Source organism: Eublepharis macularius, chromosome 11 (genome assembly GCF_028583425.1).
Source record: "Eublepharis macularius isolate TG4126 chromosome 11, MPM_Emac_v1.0, whole genome shotgun sequence".
Classification (NCBI taxonomy): Eukaryota; Metazoa; Chordata; class Lepidosauria; order Squamata; family Eublepharidae; genus Eublepharis; species Eublepharis macularius.
In genome coordinates this window covers 71336504-71350679 of record NC_072800.1, presented here as the reverse complement: position 1 = coordinate 71350679, position 14176 = coordinate 71336504, and the positions used below count along the sequence as shown (strand labels likewise).

The 14176-nt window shown below is 40.4% G+C and overlaps 1 protein-coding gene across 1 annotated transcript in view; it reads left to right on the top strand.

Annotated features, from left to right (window-relative positions):
- MKX (mohawk homeobox) overlaps positions 1–14176 on the top strand; it is a 73247-nt gene that overhangs the window by 20476 nt on the left and 38595 nt on the right. The window lies entirely within an intron of this gene.

The window sequence follows — 14176 nt, the reverse complement described above, 5'->3', positions numbered from 1 at the left end:
GCTATCCAGGTCAGGGCCATTTTACACTTAGCAACATTTAAATGTCATTTGCCATGTTTTTGCCCACTCATGCAATTTAGAGAGATCCTCCTATATCTCTTCACAATCTGCCTTTATTTTCACTATCTGGACTTATTCAGTATCAACTGTAAGCTTGGCCAGTACACCATTCGCTCCCAATTCCAAATAATGTATGATCAAATTAAATAGCATCAGTCCTAATACTAATTCTTATGGGATTCACTGGTCGCTTTCCTCTGTTGTAAGAACTGTCCTTTTATTCCTACTTACTGCTTCCCAGCGGTGTAGTGTGGGGGGGGGCAAGAGGGGTGGTAGCCCTGGGTGCATAATTTGGAGGGGGCGCTATGGGGTGCCATGCTGAGGACAGCCTGCACTCCGCAGGAGGCCACCTGCGGCACCCTGGCCGCCTGCTGTGCTGACGGGGCGGCTGTCCTGTAGCTGAGGAGTGTGCCGAGTTGTCAGCGGTGGCACAAGTGGCTCCTGTGGAGGGCTGCCTGATGGGCGCAGGGAGCGAGCGGCCCGAATCATGGGAGCACTCCCATGCCCTGCGCAATGGTGTTATTTCCAGTGTTGAGCCCAGGAATTGTCCCCGGCACTCCAAACCCACACTACGCTGCTGCTGCTTCCTGTCCTTTATCAATTTTTAATCTTGAAGATGACCCATCCTCTTATCCCGTCACTGCTAAGCTTACTTAGGAGGCTTTGATGAGGTTCCTTATCAAAAGCCTTTTGGAAGCCCAAGTATATAATATCTACCGGATTGCCATTACCTGCTTGTTTGTTAACTTGCTCCAAGAACTCCAAAAAGTTGGTGAGACAGGATTTCCCTTTGCAGAAGCCGTGCTGATTATCTTTCAGAAGGCTTTGTTTTACAATGGAACAGATGTTAGACTAACTGGGCTGTAATATCTGGGATCCCCTCTGGATCTCTTCTTAAAAATGTGTGGCATTTGCTACTTTCCAGTTGTCCAGCAGAGAGGCTGATTTTAGTGACAAGTTATATATACTGATTTAGTAGATCAGCAGTTTCACATTTCCTTAAGAACCCTTAGGTGTATGTCATCTGGACCTGGAGACTGGTTAGTTTTCGGTTTGTCTAGTAGTCCTAGAACATCGATCTTCCCCTCAGGTTGACTTGGTTCTTCAGATACACTTCCAAAACTCAGCAGCTCCGACATGAGTACATGCTCTCTCCATTTTCCACAGTGAAAATAGACACAAAGAATTCATTCACTTTCTCAACCATCTCTCTATCTTCTTTTGGCAATCCTTTCATTCCTTTTGTCAACTGAAAGCCAGATAGCTGTTCTAGTTGAATAAATGTTTGTCTAAACGTTTCTAGCGATCTGTTCTTCAAATTCTCTTTTTGCCAGCCTTATTGTTAACTTGCCAGAACCTGTGCTCTTTTCTGTTCACCCCACTTGGGAAAACTTTTCACTTTTTAGAGGAAGCTTTTGCCTTTTCTGGCTCCCTTGAGTTGGGTCATTAACTACACAGGCATCCTCAAAGCACGTGACTGACTCAGGGATGCTGTCAGAAATTCTCCATAGCAAATGCTTTCTCTCCTAGCCATAATGGGGGAAAGTATTTATCACATGGAATGCCACTATCATGTTGTAGAATGTTCACCTCTTCCAGTGGCCACCAGAAATGTGGATCCAGGATAGCAGTGGCAATCCGTATAATAATTATTTGTATGTGTTTCATCTAGGACTGAGATCACTAAACAAAGAAAGACCTCTATCTGTGAAATCCCTCAGTGAATATATTCCAACCCTTGGTGTCTCTCCTGTCTCTCTCTCCTTCCTCCAATCCAAGGACTTCTGCAGTCTTTCTCCATGAATCTCTCTCTCATACTGTGTCAATTTCAGATTTTGCCCAGATAATTCAAACCATCTTGTTGGCCTGTATTGATGATTATCATACAAGGTTACAAGGCTATACAGGCCCACCAAGACTTTCTCCTTATGATTCACATGTACACCAGCCATTGAGGGATGCAGCAAGAACAAAAGAAAATCATTTGTGGGCTAAGTACAGCTCTTGGCCTTACCTTGTTTGCATAATAAGCATTGGCAAGAAACCCAATTCCAGATTATAGGTATTGTTCAGAGTCCATTAACTATTTCATTATATTGTGTTTTAATAACCATCTGTCCGCTTCTGAGTGCCTCATGTGGGACTGGCTTTTGTTACACGTTTAATAAGTGTGCAAAGAACAGTGGGTTCCTAGACAAGTGGTTCTCAGGCTTTCTGAAGAATTCTGTTTTGCTTTAGTCTGTAATTGTCAGCTGTTAGCTGTTTTATGTGGAACTACCATTTTACTGTGTTCTGACCTGTTGTTCTGCTCTTCTTTAACAAAGCTCGAAAGTGTTCCTGGTTCTTCCTTCCATTTTAATCTCATAACAATTCTGTAAGGTAGGTTAAGCTCAAAGTGAGAGAAAATCAGGGCCAGCGCCACCATTGAGGCAGTGAGGCGGGTGCTGCGGGTGCCGGAGGGGGTTCCGGGGGCGGAGGCATGTGCCACTCAGCTGGCATGCCTGGCCCGCAGCTACTGCAGCTGGCCAGCCCTGCGCCGCCACCCGCCACCACCGCTGCCACCACCACACGCCCCCAGCCGGGTGCAGCAGCCATGGGCCAGGCACCGCAGGTGTCTGGGGCGGTGTGTGGAGCGTGGGCAGTCTCCGCGCCCCGTCCCAACCACCCGCCAGCCAATGGGGCTGGCTTGCTGCATGATGATGTCATCACGTGGTGACATCATCATGGAGTCTGGGGAGCATGCACGTGCACTACGTGCACACGCACGTAGGGGCAGCCACGGGCACCAGAAACCCTGCCGCCACCCCTGGAGAGAATATGAGTGGCTCAGCGTCACCCAGTGAGTTTCATATCTGAGGGGAAATTTGAACCTATGGCTTCCCTTTCTAATCTGTCACTCTAGCCAGTGCTCCACACTGGCTATTATCTCAGCCCATCATTAACTGTCAACTGTCTGAATGACTTTGGAGTCCCCTTTGGGAATCTCTCAGACTAGAATGAGAACAGATTGTCCTCCTTTCTCTGTCCTTGTGAAAAGGATGTTTTCATGTTATTTTTCTTTCTTTATGCCATGACTCTGCATTGGCTATAGGTCCTCCACACACGTATATTCTCACTGTTAGAATCTCCAAGTAGAGATCAATCTCCTCATTTATTTTTAAACTCATGGGAGGTATTTCAAAGGGCTTTATGGAGGTTTTCAGGTTGATTAGCCAAAGAAGCACCAGGAATTCTCTATTTGGTCTAACATCCAAGAATCAAGGCCTGGAGAGGGTCTTCCATTTGGAGACAAAACCACCACACCTTTCATGCAAGTCTTGGGGCCTCAGCCTGGGTACTGTGTATATATTTAAAGTTTCTTTTAAAAGCCTTGCGTAGAATAGGAGCTGTGGTTGCACAGTTAGTGGGGTTTTTTTCAAGTGAAATCTCTTGGTTTTTGAATACTATTTTTCAGCATTCCAAGTGCATTTGGTCTACATTATGTGATAATCGCCTGCCAAATTCTAGTTTTTAAAATGAGCGTTGTTCAAGTGAGCATACGGTAACTTAAGACATGTAAACTTCTGGTTTTCTGTACTTATACAACTGGAATTCAGAAATGGAGCATAATCTTGAGTAATACAATTGTTACTGGATTCTGTCCTTTGCCAACCAGCATTTTAGATTTGAGTGGGGAAAGGGGGCTTTTCATTAGGCCAAGGCAGCTGTATGATAACTGCTGCAGCACTAACAGGCTGAGCTTATGGAATACAGGCTGCAAATTGTTACATGATCATTCTAATCTCCCTTTTTTATGTGCTGAGAACACCTCCTATTTAGCGTACATGAAGCTTTTCTTAGAATATAACAAGCTTAATTTGGAAAATGAAGCTACTTTTATTCAACGAGCTCTTACCATGTGAAAAGGGGCATTAGAATAATACACTGGTAGGAGGGGGAAAGGGGTTTGTGGCTATAAATAACCCAGACATTTTAAGCGTAATTTAAATAGCAAGATCAGAATCCATTTTAAATACAATTGATGATCTATTAAAGTTAAAAACCCTTCCCCAAACAGATTGGATTTCAGAAGCGGTATTACCACTAGCTTCATAAATAACTTGGCCAATTTAGGTAATTCTGTTCCACAGTGCATCATGAAAATGATGTTTGTCTTTGTAAAACCCTCTACAGACATTTTCTGGCATATTAGAATTTTTCAGAATTTTTGTATGAGAAAAGGGGGTGTGTACATTCAAAAGTGATATTCATTTGGTCATTGACTTTATATTTTGGATAACAAAATAAATGCACATAAGTGGTAAAAATTGCAACTCCAAGATATTTTGGATCGCTGTAGCTATGGCATCTTCCTTGAGAATAAGTGACTTGTCTTGATTATATTGTATCGATAGAATGATGATTCATTCTAACCATAAATTATACATTGGATCAAACGGTTGTAGCTTTCTAGAGAGACATTGTGCTGCTAAACATTTATATCAATGGATTGTTCTAGCGTTTTACTTGGGGTTTGCATTGCACAACTTGGAGATACACCTAGTGATGAAAATAAAACAGTTTTGTAAGGACAACTGAATGGACTGTTTTTTCGCTGCAATTTCTTGGATTAATCATGGAACCTGTAAAGTGTGTTTCTTAATTATAATGTTCTGATCCATCCTGCAAGATCTATGCAGACAAGATGGTTTCTGTGCAAATATTATTTAGTAGATCAGGACCTGAGGTGTCATCTAGATTCATATCCTCATATGGACTCCATCCACATTCTGGGGTACTAGTAATGCATTAAAAATGCTTTCTCATCATGTGACTAGAGATGTCAGCTTAGGACAAAACATGAGAGAAGTATCTTAATCCTTTCCCTCTCTCACACACACACCTCGGGCCTAAGAAGATTCAGTGCCACATACGATCAGCAGATTCTCTGTTGGTAATTTCTTATGCTTGGAATTCTTCCCATAACACCTACATGAGCATAAAAACTGTGGAATTACTTCCTCCTGGAAATGAGGAAATTTTGCTTAGTTTCTGGAAATGCTGTAAAACTCGTGGATGGCAATTTTACAGTGCACATCCCTGAGAACTTTGCCTTGTCAAATGCTTTGTGTGGATGTTTTCCCTGCAGGGGGCTTTTGCTTGCTAGATGTAGATAATATCCCTCCCCCCCCTCCCCATGGCTCACATTCTTTGAGAGTCCCACCAATTTCAATAGTACTTATTTCCATGTATTTGGGATTTAATTTGTGCCAGGAAATAAATAAGAGAATAATAAACATATGCCCCCCAGAAAGGTGTATTTCTCTCAATTCTGAAAGTAACTAAAGAGAGTGGGAAGAGTTTTTTGTTCAGAAGATGTGGAGTCCTGATTCTGCTGAGCTCCTTTATCTTCCTTTTCTTTTTGCTGGACATGAAGCACCAAAATACATTTATTCCCTTTCAAAGTACTTGTGAACACCCTGATCTGATACTCATTTAAACATGCAAAGCAACAGCCAACAGAAGCAAAGGAGAGCTAACAACAACAGCAACAACATTCGATTTATATACCGCCCTTCAGGACAACTTAATGCCCACTCAGAGGGTTTACAAAGCCATAAAATCTCTTTGGTACTGAGAAGTTTGGTCCATTTCAGTTTGATTAACTTAGTAGGGCAAGGGGGTCAGAGCAAATAGAAACAAGGCAAAATAGAAAGCACATCTAAGCAGGTCTACTCAGAAGTAAGTCCCATTTTACTCAGAATCAAAAAGAGTCCAGTAGCACCTTTAAGACTAACCAACTATATTGTAGCATAAGCTTTCGAGAATCACAGTTCTCTTTGTCAGATGTACATCAGAACTCTTCGTCAGAACTGTGATTCTCGAAAGTTTATGCTACAATAAAGTTGGTTAGTCCTAAAGGTGCTACTGGACTCTTTTTGATTTTGCTATTACAGACTAACACGGCTAACTCCTCTGCATCTATTTTACTCAGAGGTGCTTACTTCCAGGGAAGTGTTCTTAAGATTGTAGCCTAGAAGAAGCAGCTCTTAAAATGAATCCCAGACATATCTTGAATAATATACTTGGTTTATTTTAGGTGTTTATACTCTTAAGAGTTTTGTGGCTTCTAGTATTGTTCTCACTTTCTTATTTCCACTCTATTTCATTCCTCTGTGGCCATGGGATGCTCCTAAATTTATGGGGTCTGACCTTGGATATTTTCAGTACCAGCAATGCAAGTACCACAATTCCCAGCAGTCATGCTTAAAAGGTTGGAGAGCTCTTCTTCTAACTGGAAGACAGGCTACACTTTACAATTTTATTTCAATAAAAGCTAGATATAGGTGTGTTATCTATTCTTGCTGACTTTTTTTCCAGTTAACTTTTAAAAAACATGTACTTTAAAGTAGAGCTATAAAACTGTACTTGTCTTCTGGAACTCTTAAAAAAACCTTTGGCAAAACTTCTTATGTGAATATTTGACTTGCATTTTTTGTGTGTGTAAGATGTGTTGCAGATTGCTTTCAAGTAAAAGGGTAATGAAGATAAATATCTGCCACAGTAAAGTACAAAGCTACACTTATACTACATGGAAATGAGAAATGGAACACCAAGCACAACATAAAAGTGCATGCTCCTGATATTTTTAGGGCATGTATTAAAAAGGTTGCGGTGTCAGCTGTTTAAAAAGTATTTTTAAGTGATCTTTTTAAAAAAAAGCTGTTGCTCAAAATAACAAATACCTTTCATGTTCAGCTGTAAAATCTTAACACCCCTAAAAGCTGGTAGTTTATGCTATTTAATAAGGTTCATTATTGCTTTTGAACAAGTAGCATCAGCAAATAACATTATAGCTGCCTCAGTTGAATTAAATGCTGCACATCCTTAGAACAGTAGAATTAACATCTTTCCTAACTGAACGGTTCAGTTTAGAACCTGAAGTATTGCCAGGCATATATTTAGCAGCAAAATATGAAAGTGATACAAACACTTGCCTTATGCTGAGTCAGACAATTTATCTGTCAAGGTCATAGTTGTCTACTCTGACAGACAGCCGCTCTCCAGGGTCTCAGGTGGAGATCTTTCACATCACGCACTGCTTGATCGTTGTAACTGGAGATGCTGGAAACTGAATCTGGGACCTTCTGCTTGCAAAGCGGATGTGGGTCACCTTTACAGCACACGTCGAAGCATCCAAAGCAGTGCTGAGTTTTTCTTATTTGTATTCCCCCCCCCCACTGCACTATACCTACTGAGCACTGAGCTACAATATTGTAGACATTGCCAATATTGTGCCCTGCCTCTTCTTTTTTTCCCAGATCACTGTGCCTCCATCCTTGTCTTCTCTGTCATAAGCTAAAATTGAGGATGATACAGCAGCAGATCTGTATCTACAAACCTCGGCTGCCCCCATCAAACGGCAATGAAATGAGAGGGGAGATGACTTCCTGCGGGGGGAGCATCAGTTGGCTGCCAACTGCTCTTGCTCTGTACCCCCCCCTCCCATACAGTATCTTTTATTTGGGTTTCTGCATGTTGTCATCATGGTTGCACTCAATTCCTGTTTTTTCAAGGCAGGTCCCCACACCTCCTTTGGTATGAACTTTCTGAGAACTTTGTACCCAAAGTGGGTTTGGGGAAAGTGGAGGCAGGAAGATGTGGATTTCTGCACTTCCTCGATCACACCTGCTGCCCTGTTCAATACCATTTCTTTTCCCTACCACTGGTAGGATTCTGCAATATATTTTAAAAATGGGTTATGGATATATTGCTATAGTGCCGTAATACAATAACAGCATCCCTGCTTCTGATTTAAAAAAAACAAACAGCAAAAAGCTTGTTGGAAGCAAGAGAGGGCAGGAAATGGCAATAGCAAGGGGAAAGCACCATGAAAAACTCTGTGAGGAAGATCCATTGTTGTGAATGCAGAGGCATTTGCAATGGCAGTGAGAATAAAATGGGGGATTCCCCCCTCCCCTGCGCTGCATGTAGCACAAGAAGGAAGGTTATTAAGTCTTTCTCCTGCTCATTCTCCTGGCGAATCAAAGGCTGGACCAGGTCTGGTTGATGAAGGGTCACGCCTCCCTCTCTCTTGTGGTTTCTCTGTTAGAAATATCCACCCCTTTGACTGCTATTTGGTGACTACTCAAAGAGGCAGCTACACTATGTATAGTTCTTCTCATATGTCCCATTGAAACTCATGGGCCTTGCTGAGAGAGGAAAAAGTGGTAGCTCAAATCCTTGGGTTTATACATGGATCTTCTTCAATAGGACAAAAAATGGAAGGCTCCTTTTCCTGTTCTCAACAATGTCTCAGGCCCCAGGAGCCCTGTGACATTATGTCGTTTCGGCGGTTCCTGATATCCTGACAGGTGTCCAGAAAAACTACATGTTGTAGGATCTCGGTTTTGCTGACCCAAATAGAAGTACCCTTACTGTTTTGAGCTGGGGAAGACCTACTTGGGGAAATGGCTCTTGATTAGTGACGCTGCTGAGTGTTCCAAGCTGGAGAGATTCACGCTGCAGACCTGGTAGTAATTAATTATCTTGGACAATTTCACCCAAGTACTCCTATGGCCATGCTTACTTCTGTGAGGTCTTTCCAACACCTAGACCACTGTTAAGACTGCAACCATTAAATTAGTAAGAAAATTGGCAATTTAAAAATAGACCATTTAAAAGAGTGCGAAAACTGGAAAAGAAAACGAGACGTATTAACAACAAGCATCACTCATTTAATTGTTAAGCTGTTTGAAGATTGGCTGAGTTAAAATGGTTCATTCTCCTTAGGTGGACATTATTTTTTTTTTAAGTCTGGTATCACATATCTCAGTGTCATAGGATAACAAATGTACACCTGCTTTTGCAGCCTTTAAAAATGTGCAAATGTGCACCTGCTTTTGCAGGCTTTTAAAAATTCTCCCTAGATCCTAAACGCATTGAGAACTGGTGTTGCAATTAGAGATGGGCACGAACAGCAATACGAACAAAAAAAGCCATGAACAGCCCAATCTGCTGTTCACAAGCAAGGTATTCGTGAGGCCCCATTCCCGGCGAACATGTGTTCGTTCCAAGCCCTCTTCGTGGCGTTCGTCAGCCATTCATAAAGCCAGACAGTCTGGCGCCTTTCAATCAATTCCCCTGGCAACGTAGGCATGGACTGTCTGGACTCTGTCTGAACTCCTTCTGGCTTTCCTTCTGGCTTGTAACCCCTCAAAGTAGCTACCAGCAGACAGTCCAGTTTTTCCACTGTGAAAAAAAAATGACAGGAAAGGGATTGGACCCATGGATCATGGCTTTCCCAGGGTCCAATCTCTCTGAAACTTGGGGGGTCTTCAGAGGAAGTGAAGACTATGTCCCCTGCAAATTTGGTGGGTATTGGACATTGGGAAGGTCAGTTTGTAACCCCTCAAATTAGCTTCCAGCAGATAGTCCAGTTTTTGCCACTGTAAAGAGAAAATGACATGAAAGGGGGAGACCCAGGGACTCTCCTTTCCCCAGCTCAAGTTCAGCTAAGTCCCAAGGGGACCATTCTGGCTCCCACAAACCTCCAACTATGAACATGTTTGTGAACATGTCATGTCCATCGATGTTCGTGAATCCCTGTTTGTGGATGGCAATAAACAATGAACATCGTGTTCGTTTTTTTTCCTGTTCGTGCCCATCTCTAGTTATAATCCAGTTCTACGCAGTGCTGTTCACCCAGCAGGCCCCTCTTTTTTTTTTTTTTTTGAAAATTTTTTATTGGGTTAGAATCCATTATTTCCACATTTACATTCAATTTTCCCCAATTTTTTCATCTCTAACCCCCTCCCTTTCCCCCCCCTTTTTGTTGACTTCCAACAGCTTTCCAACCCTTTGTCCCCTTTCCCTTACTTTTATTAGCTTCCTCTATCTAAAACAAATATATATTCTCCATTATTCTAAGCAGTACATCCTTAACTATTTTTAACATTATATGCCCAAACTGTAAGCCTTTGTTTCCATCTTAGATAAACAATTTATCCCAATTTTTCAATTTCAGGTATTTCTATATATCATAAACCATATAGATCATACATTCGTTTATATCAAACAATTTGACTTATTCTCTATATATATTACTCATTCTATCTTTTTATAATAGTTCTATATATCTCTCCTCACGTAGTCAATCAATTTGACCCATCTATATCTTCAGATATTCAGTTTGGTACAAAACTTGTCAGAAAAAAAAAGAAAATATTGTTAGTTAATCGCTCCTTATATTTAGTCCTTATAATTAATTATTTTCTCTATGTTCTGTTTGTTAACCTATATATATCTATATATATGTCAATCTATTAATCTGACTGCTTATTAATTCACATTTATCTCTTCTCCCCCCGGTAAAGTCTCCCCCCTCTACTTCAATACTTCAGTAGTTCTCAAACTGCCACAGTTTTCCTCCCACCTCCCATTTCTTCTCCAGGTATTGTTTCAGCTTCTCCCAGTCTGTGTTGAACTGCCCTGAGTCCAGATCTCTCAATTTTCTTGTCATCTTGTCCATTTCAGCCATATACAGCAATTTGTAAGTCCAATCTTCAATAGTTGGCACTTCTTGTACTTTCCATTTTTGCGCATACAAAAGTCTAGCTGCTGCTGTCATATAAAATATCAACGTCCTGTGTTGGGCTGGAATTCCCTCCATTCCCAAGTTCAGTAGCAGGAGTTCTGGGTTCTTATTAGTTTGAAATTGTAAAATTTCACTCATTTCTCTTATTATTTCCCCCCAGTACTGCCTGGCTACCTCACACGACCACCACATATGATAGAGGGAGCCCTCATGCTTCTTACATTTCCAGCATTTATTAGAAGTATTCGAATTCCCTAGCGCAATCTTCTTTGGTGTCATGTACCAACGATAGATCATTTTATAAATGTTCTCTTTGATATTAATACATGTCGTTGTCTTTATTGTAGTTTTCCACAAGTATTCCCATGCCTCCATTGTTATTTCTTTATTAAAGTTTATAGCCCATTTCACCATTTGTGTTTTAACTATCTCATCCTCGGTATACCACTTCAACAGTACTTGGTATACCTTGGATATTCTTTTCTTATCTTCTTTAAGAAGGGTCTGCTCTAGTTCCGAATTCTCTATTCGTATACCTCCCTTTACAGAGTCCGAATTATATAAGTCTCTGATCTGTCTATACTGGAACCAATCGTAGTTAGGTGATAGTTCCTCTTGTGTCTTTATTCTAAGTTTGGATGCTTCAGTTTTAGTTATTTCTTTATACGTTAAACATTGTTGTTCATTATCAACAGCTCTCGGGTCTATTACCTCATATGGAACCACCCACAAAGGGGTTCCTTCTTGTAGATAAATTCTGTACTTCTTCCAGATTATGTATAGACTTCTCCGAACAAAGTGATGCAGGAACATCGAGTTGACCTTTACTTTGTCATGCCATAAATATGCGTGCCATCCAAATATTTTTTTATATCCCTCTAGGGCTAATAGTTTCTTGTTCTTTAATGTCATCCATTCTTTCAACCAAACTAGGCAGATTGCATCATGATAAAGTCTCAGATTGGGCAGTTGCATTCCGCCTCTTTCCTTTGCATCTTGTAAAACTTTCACTTTCACTCGAGGCTTCTTGCCTGCCCAAACAAAATCTGATATTTTCCTCTGCCATTTTTCAAATTGTTTGGAGTCTCTGATGATTGGTATTGTCTGTAGCAAAAACATTACTCTTGGTAACACATTCATCTTAACTGCTGCAATCCTGCCCAACCATGACAAATTCAATCTATTCCATTTAATCAAGTCTCTCTCTATCTGAGTCCATAGTTTTTCATAATTGTTTTTGAATAGATCTATGTTCTTTGCAGTTAATTCGACTCCCAAATATTTCACTTTACTTGTTACTTCACAATCCGTTGTTTCCATTAACAATTGTTGTTTCTGCTTAGTCATATTTTTGCATAATATCTTTGACTTCTTTTTGTTAATGAAGAAACCTGCCAAGTCTCCAAACTCCTTAATCTTATCTATCACTCTTGGCATGTTCTCCAATGGGTCCTCTACAATTAACATTATGTCATCCGCAAATGCTCTGACCTTGTATGAATAGTCCTTTATTTTTATTCCACGAATTTCATCATCTTGACGTATTTGTATCATCAGAATCTCCAATACTAAAATGAACAACAATGGAGATAACAGGCAACCTTGTCTTGTTCCTTTACTTATCGTCAATTTCTTGGTCAATTCATCATTCACCACAATTGCTGCAGTCTGGTCTCTATAAATTTCCTTAATTGCTCTGATGAATCTTTCTCCCAATTGTAGCTTTTCCATAGTGGCAAACATAAAGTCCCAGTTTAAATTGTCAAACGCTTTTTCAGCGTCAACAAAGAAGAAACCAACCTCTTTGTCACAACGCTTGTCATAATATTCAATAGCATTGATCACTGTCCTTAAGTTGTCTCTTATTTGTCTGTCTGGCAAAAAGCCTGCTTGTTCCTCCTCTATGACTTCCGAGAGCCACCCCTTCAATCTCTCCGCCAATATCTTCGCAAAAATTTTGTAGTCATTGTTGAGTAGCGATATAGGTCTATAATTTTTCACATTAGTCAGGTCTTGGCCCTCTTTTGGGATCAATGATATATTCGCTTCACTCCAAGTTTCTGGAATCCTTTGATCCCTTAAAACCCCATTCATCACCTCTTTTAGGAATGGTGCCAGTTCATTAGCCATTGTCTTATAGAATTTAGCCGTAAGTCCATCTGGCCCTGGCGCCTTTCCTAGATTTGCAGATTGTATTGCCTTACTTATTTCCTCGTCAGTTACTTCACTATTCAACTTATTTCTCCAAGCTTCCGAGATTTCTGGAAGTTTGGTTTTCTCCAAATATGACGCTATTGATTCTTTGTTTACTTCTTTTTTATTATACAGCTTAGCGTAAAATTTATAAAAGGCTCTACTAATGGTAGCCTGCTCCAAATACGTTTTGTTATCTTCGCAAATTTTATTTATTATCTTCTTTTCCCTTTTCTTCTTCAATTGCCATGCCAGGTACTTCCCAGGTTTATTAGCACCCTCAAACGCTTTTTGATTCAGTCTTTTGAGATTCCACTCCAATTCTTTATTGCTCATTGCTGTTAGCTGTTCTTGAAGTATTTTAATTTCCTGGTATACCTTCTTTTTCCCTGGTCTCTTTTTTAGCTGTATTTCTTTGGCTTTTATTTTCTCCTCAATCTCTTGTCTTTTCTCCTCTTTCTTCTTTCTTGCTCTACCATTTAAGTCCATTAGTATGCCCCTTACAACCGCCTTGTAAGCATCCCAAACTTTATTGGTTGGTACTTCTTTATTCACGTTGTACTGTATAAAAAACTTTGTCTCTCTTCTCAGTATTTCCATATTCTCTCTTTCCTGTAACAAGTCCTCATTTATTCTCCATGCTTTCCTTTTTCTCTTTTTTCCAAATTTCCACATAATTGGGTTGTGATCTGAGCCTACCATAGGCATTATTTCTACCTCCTTAGTCCATAATGCTAAGTCTTTTGAGGCCCAGATCATATCAATTCTTGATAATGTAGAATGCCTTGCAGAATAAAAGGTAAACTGTCTGCCTTTAGGATATTCTCTCCTCCATACATCTTCAAGAGTCTCTTGTTGAATCAACTCAAAAAAAAGCTTTGGTAATAGTCCTCTTTTCTTTTGTGCCGTTGTAGTCTTTTTGTCTAGTTCCAAGTCTGTCACTCCATTGAAGTCTCCAGCAAGAATTATCTGGTCGTATGCAAGATCGTCTAAATGCTTCCTTAAATCCTCAAAGAAGCTTTCTTTTGCACCGTTAGGTGCATAAAGTCCGACTACCAACACTCTCTTTAAATTCCAAATACATTCCACTGCTACAAATCTAGCTTCCACATCTCTCATAACAAATTTTGGCTGTAGCTCCTCTTTTATGTACAACACCACTCCTCTTTTTTTCTTGTTGGAGGCCGCTACATATTCTTTGCCCAATTTTCCAGATTTTAAATATTTTACATCCTGCTTTCTGATATGGGTCTCTTGCAAACAAACAATGTCACATTTTTGTTTTAGTAGCCAGTGAAAAGTATTTTTCCTCTTATTCGGTGAGTTTAGTCCATTTACATTCCAAGA